The 12848-nt window shown below is 41.9% G+C and overlaps 1 protein-coding gene and 1 long non-coding RNA gene across 4 annotated transcripts in view; one reads left to right on the top strand and one right to left on the bottom strand.

Moving 5' to 3' along the window:
* Nucleotides 1–12848, top strand: part of SKAP2 (src kinase associated phosphoprotein 2) — a 433571-nt gene that overhangs the window by 38125 nt on the left and 382598 nt on the right. The gene's annotated exons all lie outside the window — the stretch shown is intronic.
* Nucleotides 3948–12848, bottom strand: part of LOC138261877 (uncharacterized) — a 374610-nt gene continuing 365709 nt past the window's right edge. Inside the window, exons 5-6 of the long non-coding RNA XR_011199167.1 lie at nt 5726–5894; nt 3948–4370 (exon numbers count right to left, since the gene is read on the bottom strand). This is a non-coding gene — a long non-coding RNA (uncharacterized lncRNA). The remainder of the gene's footprint in view (nt 4371–5725; nt 5895–12848) is intronic.

Below are 12848 nucleotides of genomic sequence, written 5' to 3'. Positions count from 1 at the left end.
AAAGAAAAAAAACTGACCTTGTGTTATATAGCTGGAAGTCAGTTAAAGCGCTTCAATACCTTCAGGTTTGGCTAAATAAAACTGCACAATCTAGGATAAAAAGATTGGGGGATGGGGAAAAGCACATGCCGGAGACTGAGAAACATGGATGAGGGAGCAAAAACCACAAGGGTGAAAGAGAGCAATGTGGATGATGAACCGAAGCCCACAGGCGAGACCGCAACCTGGAGCACTGGAGAGAGAGAGAGAGGGTGTTGCACACAAGTCCATAGTGTTTAACAGCGACACGGAGCGAGGGAAGAGATGCATACACAGGGAGACACCTGGAAAACAAATGTAGTCTTACGGAGTACTTTACAACAAAGAAACAATGGGTCTCACAACAGGGAGCCTTCACAGAAGAATACAAAAAGGCAGTTAAAAGTTTGCAAACAAGCTATGCTCAATGGGAGGGACTAAGGTATGCTGGAGGTGCTAAAACAAATAAAGCCAGCAAACCGAAAGTACACAAATTTTCAGAATGTCCTCATGATGTCTTTTTACAACCAGACAGCTGGTAGGCTTCAACTTAAAACGAAAGTAAACATATTGGATTTGCAAGGGATGAGAACTAATAAATCAATGTAGAACATCATATAAAATATGGCAGCATTGCTAGTTATGATTTAACATTGACATCAGGTAATCTCACCTATTTTAAACATGTCTGGGGATTTTAGGAAATAACCAGCAAATACATTGTTTCTAATGTCCATTACTGTGTCCCTTCTATGGTAGTAAACATCTGCAGAAACCTCAGTGGGATGTATGTGGTACTAATGTCACTCATCTTATAGTCTGGAAATGATTTGAATCTGTGAAATAGGAAATAACTGTTGGTAACCGCTTTTAAACAAACTGTCCAAAAGTGTCTAGCTGTAGAAATGTTTTTAAGCATGTTTTAGCATCTTAGAAAAGTATCTAGTTATCTGGATCAATAGTAATTTGGGAAAGATGTAGCCAGTCTGCAAGATGAAATCAGCCTACAAATATGTCATTCTGCTTAGATTTCTTCTTGTAAAAACGCAATGGAAACCGCACAGAGAAGACCTCAACACAATAGAAAAAACACAGAGAAAATCTCAGCTCTTAGTTTTGCCCTTACTCTTAGCAAAGAAGTAGTTTGAGTCGAAGCACTGAAGGTTTATGGCTAGACGGATTATGAGTCCAGTTCCAGCACCCATCAAACGATATCTTGACTGGCGGATCTGGTGGCACAGTGGGCTATCGATGAACACTTTTGGGCCTGCACTAATTTGCTCAATAACTGAAGCTCATTCTTGACAGCCTTGGAAATGAAATAAAATGTTCTTTCAACTACTACTCCCACCAAGCAAAAATAATTATATGGTATTTCTTTGTTCTACCAACGGATATTTTGCAGTCAGCTGTTTTGGGGTAGCTCCTGTTCTGGTCTATTTACATGATGCTCCAAGCCAACTATTGCCACAGAGATTCCGATGTTTTATTTTTCACTGCACTGTTACTCTAGCTCACCATCATTGGGGCTCAACTATTGCTGGTGCTGACGTAATCTTGTTGGACTAGTCCATCCTTAACAGATCCCTGCCTCCCATTAAATACAGTTTGGAGGAAAGTGTCCATCTTAGGTGGCAAGCTTAATGACAAGGTCTTCTGCCACAGTTTCGCTAATATCAACTGGGCTTCACTCAAAATAAAATATTTCCTTTGTGAAGGCCTGCTGTGGTCCAATACATTTATGAGGTTCAGAGACTTCACAAAACAGGCAACTCAGGAGTGGGAAAGAAAGGGTTCTTGGAAATGTTTTCCAAAAAGCCAGACAGTGCCCCACAGGGAGTGGGCTGTCTTTAGTTGACCATCTGCCAGCTCCTCCGGTGTAACTTTGCAAAAGTACAGTAAATCAAGAGACTGCTAATTAGAAGGTGTCTGACAAGGGACAGAAGTTGGGCTTGTGAAGTGTTGACTTTGTGGGTGAAGATGGGTGAAGTCAGGAAGTTTTCACTTTTTGTACAAAGTTAGGCAAAGATTTTTGACTGTGTCTGACTTTGTTCACCACGAAGATGTGCCCCATGGCTCGGACCCAGTAAAGATGTATTGCTGCATTAATTCCGTGGATGGGGCATCCTGCAGAATGGAGTCTATTTGGTGCCAGAGTGAGGAGCAGGGGATGGCGACGGAAGGTGAGAGAAAGGGACAGTGGAGGCACGGGGGTCAGAGGAGTGTCCGGATGGGGAAGATGAGCTAGGGGCTTCACAAAGTGAGCAGGGGTGGGTGGGGCAAGAGGCAGGGCAAGGATGCTCAGGAGTACTGGTCCGGGGATGATGTGTGGGGTGCGGGTGAGAGGGACTCAGGAGTGGGATTCTGAGGAGCCAGTGCATGGAGAGGAAAAAAAGTGTTTTAAGGGTTCGCTGGGATCTTTCCAGGGAAATACAAGCGCTGGGGAGCTGCTAAGCACCATGAGTGCACCCCCAGCCCTCCACTGCTCCAGTAACGGCTTTCCACAGCCGCACAGGGCCAACGGTGTTGCTAAACTGCAGTTGAAGGTCTCCATTAAAAACAAAATGGACCTTACATTAAATCACAGCATATTTTACGGAGTTTGTCTCCATCCAAATTCGTGTGTAGGGAAAATGGTGTTCGTTTCACCTGCTGTGTCATCCCGACGTGGAAAAAGCACCCTAACTTTGATTGATAACTTACAGCAAAGTAATATCCGTGGCACGATTATAGGGCATTAATAGAGACGCTTAAATTTACCTCGCTTGTAAACTCGGCTGAGTATAATATTAGAAAGGTAAAGAGAACAAATTATACAATGTTACCAAGAGCCAAAATGAAACGGGCAATGATTGGATTCTGGTTGTGAGGCAGAACGTGCTGAACTCGCACAAACTACTGAAGTTCTTGAAGTTGGTTAGTGATGGGAAATGGGCGGTGCAATCTAAATTGAAATAGAGAAAACTGATGAGTCACGCGAGCAGGTTTATTGAAGAGCACACCAATACAAAAATACTGGAAGCTATTTTTCAAAATAAGATCAGTGTCAAGTAAGTGAAGTGCCCATGTTAAAAATACATCCTTGATTTAAGAATTAAAAAAGAGAAAGGTGCAGGAGAGCAAGGCGACTGATAATATGAAGGCAGACCAATCGGCTATACTTCGAAAACGCAATCCCTTATACTATGAAAGTGGAACAGGTCACTCCATCCAAGTTCATTAAACAGGGGTATCACAATACCACCAGTGCAATGTACCGCTGGATTCTGTTATATGACACTGCTGGAATTTTTTTTATTACATACCTCTTAAATCACTGGATGGTTGTGTGGGTGGGAAATACGTTTCTACAAGTGTGCTAGGTTGGGTTTGTAAGTGCTGTTCATGATACTTCAGTGTGTTGTGTTGCTTCATATTGTCTTTCCATGATAAAATACTGTCTAAATAACGTTGTGTGCTTTTTCAGCTTTTTAATTCCCTTTGAAGGATGCAGCTTGTGTGATGTCTCACTTGCATGCATGGTTTGTGTGCAGAAGGAGCTATGGCAGACCTCCTTGATTGTACCACTCATTTTCAAACTGTACATTTCATATTTGCATGAGTAGCTGCCAAAGGGGCAAATACTTACCTCAGAATAGCAAATAGCTTGACACCACTGCTATGGTTTACAAACTACGTAATTATACTTGCACTGAATATTGTAAGGCTCTGCGGGTCTGTGCCTTAGTGAAGGATCTATATTACAAACCACAGAAGATACCTGTAAACCCTGGTGAGACCTAGGCAATATAGTACCATGCAACAATGTCTGAATGGGTATCACTAGGAGGGCACGAATTAAGGAATAAATTAATTATACAAGAAACAAAAAAACACATATTCACACCTTTTTGGTTAAATGCAGTGATATTATCAACAGAGGCATAACAATATGCTTCACGGATTATAATGCAACATAAAACTTGCTTTTAGAGTGTGTCCTAAGTGCAAGGTGACCACATTGTGCTCATGAAAAAATAAATTTAAACTGTGCAAGCGAAACACATGAATATAAAGATGCCACAGCATGTTGGAGCAGTTTGGAACAATGTAATGCATGAATTGTTTGACTATAATAAAAATAATGCAACATCATGTCATAATTAGAATTCCAAATTTAGCTGGTACATGTCGATGGCGTTTCGACCTTCATAACTAGAGGTCATCATCAGGACAGGGGTGACACCCGGGAGATGGTTGCGGCCTAAGGGGAAAGATGAAAATGAGGCTTAAACCCTTGTATGGAATAAAACTAAACCAATGTCAGATTACATGAGGGACGTGTTTAGGGTCCTGCAAGAAATCCAGTACACCTAAAGAAGAAAAAAGAGAAGACGGACTGGTATTAGCTACAACTCGCAAAACTCAAATACAGCAATCCTACAAATTATTAATTTACCCAATAACCACGAATACACTCACATGGAGAAGTTCCACCTGTATGTGAATAAGCGTGTTTAGGGGCCAGCGCTGCTGTACATCAGCAAGGGAAGGATCAGTCTACTACATCCAGTAAACGTGTGAAGAGGGTTTATGATTCGTAGTATGTGAATTAAGCTCTTAGGAGCCCCAGGTAAAAATACTGATTAAATTTAACGGTATAAATGAATAATTAGGGGGTTCATGCCTGGGCGCTGGTATCTAAAAGGTAGCCATGGAACAGTACTGACACTGAACTGCATATTTACGTGCACCGCAAAGAGGGGAGGCTTGTAATTGGCCTTCTTCAAGCAGCTGGGCGGGTTTGTGTGGCATGCTGTCTGAAGCGATGGGCATAAAAGTAGCCGACGTGTCCAACAACTGAATTTGTACAGTGTAGACCCAGAGCTACAGTGAAGGGTCTAAGCATCAATACAATTAAGAACGAAGGGGCCAATTTAGAATTTTGCATACTCATCAGTCCATCACAAGAGCAACAGGTATCCTGTATGCCTTATTACAAGGGACTTAGGGCCTGATTTATTTATGAGTGGATGGAGTGATCTCTGTTGGCCTGGCAGATAAAACAGGTTGCCCTGAATCCAGAAATTATGACTGCAACTTTCTAGCCCAGATGGCTTCAGGGATCTATGCAGCTGAGCTTTGCCTAAATGGTTGCAAAATAAAGTTACCAGAAGACAAGAGGAAATAAATAATTTTAGTAATAGGACATAGGATTTAATTTACAGAAAACAATATGTTCGAAGCTTATTTGCAGCAATGTGACTTGGGCTACCTGTGATTTTGGAGTACTTATATGGAGTGCAAAATGGAATATGACCTGGAACAATACTTGAGGGACCTACAAGACTCCAGAGTGAGGCATGAATTGTTGTTTCAAAAATAAATATATGACATTGTTTCTTACTGTGGGTCTATGGTACCACATATAGACCCAGGAAGAGCACTATCCATGTGGTTCAGCCAATACAGAAATGTTAACTCTTGTGCAGCTGGATGTCCTTTAAAAACCTTATCTCATTGTCAACCTCCTTTCCCCACACTAAAAAACAAAAATATACCCGTCCTCATGCCAACCTACCACATTACCTTCAACAGCACTCTCTCCCACTGATTAGAATATTTTCAAAAAGAAGAAAATGACAAGACTTAGCATTCTGTCATCTCCAACCATTCCCGCCTGTCCTAACATTTAAAAATGTAATCCTTGGCATCTCGTCATCCCTACCCATCACTCTCTGCATATTTGATACTCCTCCACATCCGAGGATGTACTCGCCAGTTGAACTGCATTGACAGTGGAACACCTGTCAAAACTCTCCTGTCAGCCTCTGGTTTGCCGGGTCTGCATTAGGTGTTACTAGAGGGTGACCTGCATTTCTTCATCTCTCTCGGGTCTGTAGAGATTAAAAAAAGAGTGGCCATAGAAGGTGGGCAAGACAGCAACCTCTGCCGCCTCTCCCATCTCTGTGGGAACCTGGAAGAGGCTGCAGATGAACATTCACAAAAGCACAGGCTTTGGCCTGACAAGTAATCACCAGCTCAAACTTCAGCAGTCTCACCCTCAGCATACTGACCAGGTGCTATCACACACTCCTTCCCGAGAAAGCCACCATGCCCCAGAAGCCCACTTTTGCTTTTGGAATTTATATCTTAACTCACATTCCACCCAGAATGGAAATCACAGCAGTGCACATGGCACCACGCTTCCACCTCTTAATTCTTATTACATCTATCTCTTTCAGATGATTTGTCCTTAAAACTAGATCAGCAGCCTAGCAAGCAACCAGCATCTAGAATACTATCACAAACTTATCTCCTTTTTACCTCACCATTAGCAAAGTGTGAATGTCACGAACAGCAGTGCACACTTACCTCTTTGCACTGGTCTGGGGCAGAGTAGCGGTCTCCAGACTTCCTGAATGTAAGTCCTTTCAGAAGCAGAAGAAGCTGGTGGTGTGTGCAAATTGTGTGTGCTGCTTGGCTTTGCATCTCCAATGGATGTACTAAGCAAATCACATGAATAACGCTAAGGGGGACTACGCGTCTTGTGGAGCTGAAGTCCACATATATAACTCTGACAAAAAGAACAAACTCATCAAGAACATGCCACAAGTCCATAATCATCCATTTTCATGTTCCAGTGTTGCCAATACCTACCACCACTGCAACTCCCAAGTATGAGAGTTGCCCTCTATCATGCTACATTCCATAAATGAACCATCACACTCTTATAACTGTTCCTCAAACAAAGTCATTTGAAGCAGCCTCCTACTTCAGTAGTATGCAAAAGCCAAAAAACACATACCAGAGGAATACTTGTGCAAAAGCATACACTTCTTAACACGTATTGTAAATTAATGTATATATTTCTTTCCCATAATTCTTGACTTTTGCAGAACCCTGCAGCATGCTGGAATACATAAGCAATGCATTGCAGTGCATGCTGCTACCACCAGTCCGATGCAGCTAGCCGAGGTGCCACGCACTATCTTATGCTGTGTTACGTTGTGGTGTTACCTTATGCGGGATTTGTTGAGAGCAACATTCTCCGTGAGTCTCGCTTCACTGCTAATACTGGAGAAACACAGTAGGTTAGCTTCATTTACGTTAAAAACGAGTTAAAGCCGAGCCAAGACTAATAGAGTCCAAGTCAGGAGGAGACAGGAGTGTCTTCAGTGCCTTTCTGGTGGTGCAGTAATCATCACTACTTCTCAGATAAATGAGAAAGGTATTTCACATGCCTTATTTAGAGGTTGTCGCAGTGAGATATCCACCAAAAAGTGGGAGAGGTTCCATCCACCTCATTTATAATATTGTGGACGGACAGCCAATACTTTTTTTGCAGATGTAACACATCTGCCGAACTCTAAATAAGCCCCTTAATCTGGCATACTATTTCAAATCCAAATACAGGCATGGTACTGGCTCCACAGAAGCAGGGAAAGACTTCCGGACTAAGGCCAACAAATCAGCTCAAATACTGAATAAAGTGTGACGTAACAGAAGAATTATTTCCTACATCGGTCTTTTCCTGAGCTGGCTGGCCTCACGGTTTGTGCCAAATGACATGACAGATTTAAGTGTCTCCTGTCTTGCATGAGGTAGGTTTGCAGCCCTCCGCTAGCTATGATGGGTAAAGTAGGTATGGTTCCCCTACATATTTTTCATGACTATATCCTTGAAACAAATCCACAGCTACTATTCACTACATACTTCATGGTTAAGAGTGGCTGTATTTCAGGAAATGCATTTATGGGCAACATGCATATGCTACCATTTGTCTTGCAGTGGCCACATTTTCATGCTGCAGAAAGAGGCAAATTGATTTTCTGTAACACTGAATTTAGCAACGGACCTGTATTGTAATGTGCATAGTTCTTCGATTGCACAGGAACTTGATGAAAGGTAAAAGACAGAATATTTTTCTGTGTCCATGTTTTAGAATAACTTGCATGAGTAAAAAGGCCCTGGAGGAACGTGATGAATGTGTGCCACCTAAGAGGTGGTACTTAGCAAACACCCAGGCCACTCCTTAGAAAAGGTGACCAAAGCTCACAGAGTCTCGAGAGAACCCTTAATGATAGGGTGCAGTCGTACCCCTAAACCACATAAGGATTCCTGCACCCCTCCAACTATAGGCTGGGGTACTAACAGTTCAGCAGAGCCCATGGATGTACAGTATCTGCACAAGGTTATACTATACTTTGAACCCTGTGGCAGACTGTGAACACTATGCAAGTGGGAACAGTGGTACTGCACCCATCCACGTCAGTGTGCTTTTAATGACATTGTACACATGGACGGTCAAGAATGCAGTATGTGCAGGATAAGACATTTCTTTTGTCAGTAGGGCTTATGGCTCTAGTCAACATGTGGCACTCTCCCTATATGCTCATATGCAGACCAGTACTTGAAACTGCTTTGATGATTAGGTGCCAGTTGTTTACAAATACATACCTTAATGTAGGTTGAAACTAATGCATTGATATTCTTTGGACAGGACCCTCTAGGCATGTTTCAAGAAGATGAGCCAGCAGTCATAAGGCCTTTTGTTACATATACATAGTGTGACTGTGTGGATCAGATGTTTGCTATATGAATACACATGCAGTTTGTGGACAATGGTTGCCCAGATGCCACCCACAAATCCACATCTCTTAAACTGAGGGCTACTGCACAGCAAGAGATGGATTTAATGTGCTTAGTTTTACTTATTTCGCTCTGAGTACAGAGCTTATTTCGCTACCGTAGGTAGTCCAGTTCTATTGCGTTTTCAAATGTTTTTCTCTCTTTAACTACAGGGAGTGCAGAATTATTAGGCAAATGAGTATTTTGACCACATCATCCTCTTTATGCATGTTGTCTTACTCCAAGCTGTATAGGCTCGAAAGCCTACTACCAATTAAGCATATTAGGTGATGTGCATCTCTGTAATGAGAAGGGGTGTGGTCTAATGACATCAACACCCTATATCAGGTGTGCATAATTATTAGGCAACTTCCTTTCCTTTGGCAAAATGGGTCAAAAGAAGGACTTGACAGGCTCAGAAAAGTCAAAAATAGTGAGATATCTTGCAGAGGGATGCAGCACTCTTAAAATTGCAAAGCTTCTGAAGCGTGATCATCGAACAATCAAGCGTTTCATTCAAAATAGTCAACAGGGTCGCAAGAAGCGTGTGGAAAAACCAAGGCGCAAAATAACTGCCCATGAACTGAGAAAAGTCAAGCGTGCAGCTGCCACGATGCCACTTGCCACCAGTTTGGCCATATTTCAGAGCTGCAACATCACTGGAGTGCCCAAAAGCACAAGGTGTGCAATACTCAGAGACATGGCCAAGGTAAGAAAGGCTGAAAGACGACCACCACTGAACAAGACACACAAGCTGAAACGTCAAGACTGGGCCAAGAAATATCTCAAGACTGATTTTTCTAAGGTTTTATGGACTGATGAAATGAGAGTGAGTCTTGATGGGCCAGATGGATGGGCCCGTGGCTGGATTGGTAAAGGGCAGAGAGCTCCAGTCCGACTCAGACGCCAGCAAGGTGGAGGTGGAGTACTGGTTTGGGCTGGTATCATCAAAGATGAGCTTGTGGGGCCTTTTCGGGTTGAGGATGGAGTCAAGCTCAACTCCCAGTCCTACTGCCAGTTCCTGGAAGACACCTTCTTCAAGCAGTGGTACAGGAAGAAGTCTGCATCCTTCAAGAAAAACATGATTTTCATGCAGGACAATGCTACATCACACGCGTCCAAGTACTCCACAGCGTGGCTGGCAAGAAAGGGTATAAAAGAAGGAAATCTAATGACATGGCCTCCTTGTTCACCTGATCTGAACCCCATTGAGAACCTGTGGTCCATCATCAAATGTGAGATTTACAAGGAGGGAAAACAGTACACCACTCTGAACAGTGTCTGGGAGGCTGTGGTTGCTGCTGCACGCAATGTTGATGGTGAACAGATCAAAACACTGACAGAATCCATGGATGGCAGGCTTTTGAGTGTCCTTGCAAAGAAAGGTGGCTATATTGGTCACTGATTTGTTTTTGTTTTGTTTTTGAATGTCAGAAATGTATATTTGTGAATGTTGAGATGTTATATTGGTTTCACTGGTAATAATAAATAATTGAAATGGGTATATATTTTTTTTTGTTAAGTTGCCTAATAATTATGCACAGTAATAGTCACCTGCACACACAGATATCCCCCTAACATAGCTAAAACTAAAAACAAACTAAAAACTACTTCCAAAAATATTCAGCTTTGATATTAATTAGTTTTTTGGGTTCATTGAGAACATGGTTGTTGTTCAATAATAAAATTAATCCTCAAAAATACAACTTGCCTAATAATTCTGCACTCCCTGTATATGTGTTAATGGCCCACATGTGAATACTGATTATCGCGTCCACTCATTAGAACAGTGGTTAGCATGTGGGTGCTTCTGCAATCCATACCACGCACTGTAGCATACCAAGGATGCTACGGGTCCTGGTTGGAAGTTGCCCCTTTGACTGCCGTTGGGGTTGTAAAATACAACAATCAGGGCTCAGTGGGCCCCTCGTGGCTCTGGGCTCCAGTGCCACTGCACCTTCTGCACCAATGGTGGCTACGCCCCCTGTTCCAAAGCATGGTGCAAAGCATGGTGCAGACAGTTAAGCAATCGTAGAGAAGTTTAATGTGCAATTGAAGAGTAGACCTTCAGCTGATTTTCATGAGGTATTCAGATTATTTTAACAGGAGTCCTTGGCAAGAAAAGAACATTGAACAGCCTCACAAATTCAAATAAGATCTGCTGCTGGAAAGCCAGTTATCAAGCCAAGACCGTTATTAATAGTGAGTCCGTCAGCAGTGTTGTTGGCTGTGACGCTGTGAATTTGAGGCCCGACAGGCGAGGATTTTGACAAATACTTTGCAGCCATGGCCTTGTAGTAAAGTTCAATAAAATAGACAACTATTGTGGTAAATCTGACATAAGATGTTCTTAATATGCCCTGGAGAATCATTTCACTGCGTTTGCGGCTGTGTGATATCCAAATTATCATGGGGTGGAAAAATGAGGATCCATGCTGTGAGCTGTGTTATTGATGAAATATCTACCACTGACTGATGGGTGATGCGCATGTCCGAAAGGCGCTTGGGGAACTACCTCCTCTATTTATTTATCATATTACTGGGAAGGGACAGCGTTTGAAGCAGCAGCAGGTGAATTCCTGTGACATATTTTTTTATTAGTTTCCAAAACAGTATGTTCATCCCGGTCATTTATGACAATCTCCCAGCTTCTGTATCCCTATGAGATTTATATAGTGTACTCAGATTTTTTTCAGTTTCCTAAATAGGCAAAAGTTTGCTACTGCAGAACTCAAGAATGTAGAGATTGATAAGTATCCGGAGTGCAGGCCACCAGTCACTTTCCCAGTCTAGGCACCAATAACACTCCCCAGAATAAAAATATTGCCATTTTATTCCTTTCCGTGCTCTGCTTGAAAGAGAACAGTGTTTGGAGAAACTAATTTTAGCCTCTTCTCTACATCACTGTTGCTTCCTTTCTATGTGCAGCTTGTTTTATACAAAGGCCATTATTGTGCGTGGCCCAAGAATTCTAGACATCATTTCATATCTAAATTGTTCATCTCGAAAGGAAAACACAATGTCTTCATTTCAGTGTTAATGGTTTATGGACAGAAGCACTTTAAGGCTTTTGTGGGCCACGCCGAGCAGGTCAAATGGCCATGGATGAGATAACAGAAGTAGTATTCATAGATATGGTGGGTTTATTTGGTTACTTTAAGTTGAAAGAATTGAACCTTTCCATATCTTATCTCCATTTTTACTCTATTCACATTTCTTTACACAGCATCATTTCCTAATCAGATTGAGTGCACTTTCTTGTTCGAGGTCTTGTGCCGATCATTCATCACAGCATCTAAGTAATTTTTCTTTTTCTTAGAGGGTAGTTAAGGTAAGACATATAGTGCTGTTCTTACAAACAGTGGGAAACTAAATGATACTGTGGTGTAGAAAAGGTGGCTGGGTAAACATTTGTTAATGTCAAGTTATCGTGAAGTACATTTCTTTTTGTTGGTTCTGAGTGCACACTTCTTTTGTGTTTATTTTTGCTGGTGTGTTTAATGTTGCACGTATTTGTAGTGTTATTACAAGTGCAACCAACACCAAAAAGGTTTTCATATTAAATAAATATTGTCCTGAGACAATTTTGAAGTCAGGCATGATATTAATGATGTCATAGATCATGAGCGATGCACTATGTGAGGTAATTAGCAGTGTCTGGTGAGGGCCGAGGTACAGTTGTTTAGAGCATGAGTTATAGGGCCAGATGTACGAAAGGATTTAGCATTTCTTAACGGACCAAATAGCAATTTCGTCCGTTATGAAATGCTAAACTGCTTTTGCAGATGTTCAAAGGCCAATAGGGAAACACAAAATGTGATGTCTACCCAGCAGAAATCGCATTTTGTGATTCCCAAATAGGAAATCGAAAATATGGATCACCTATTTGCGATTTCCTAAGCACATGTACAAAGCATTTCCTAAATGCGAAACTGGCATTTAGGAAATGCTATTACCATCAACTCCAAGTCGATGGTAACCATGTGCAAGTTTAAAAAAAGCATTCAAAATGCATTTTTTATGTGTCATGTAGCGTGCAAATGCCCTGAGGCATTTGTGAGCTTTACATGTGCTCCACTTTTTTGGGGGTGCATCAAGGGGGGCTGTAGGCCCCAGGCTCCCTTGGGTTTGCATTTCATAATTTGCTGTTTCTTATTAGAAAATCACAAATTTGGGAATGCAAAACCATTCGTAGCTATGGGCCTTTAGGAAAGAATGGT

Source organism: Pleurodeles waltl, chromosome 10 (assembly GCF_031143425.1).
Source record: "Pleurodeles waltl isolate 20211129_DDA chromosome 10, aPleWal1.hap1.20221129, whole genome shotgun sequence".
NCBI classification, from domain to species: Eukaryota; Metazoa; Chordata; class Amphibia; order Caudata; family Salamandridae; genus Pleurodeles; species Pleurodeles waltl.
This window is presented reverse-complemented; position numbering and strand designations above follow the sequence as displayed.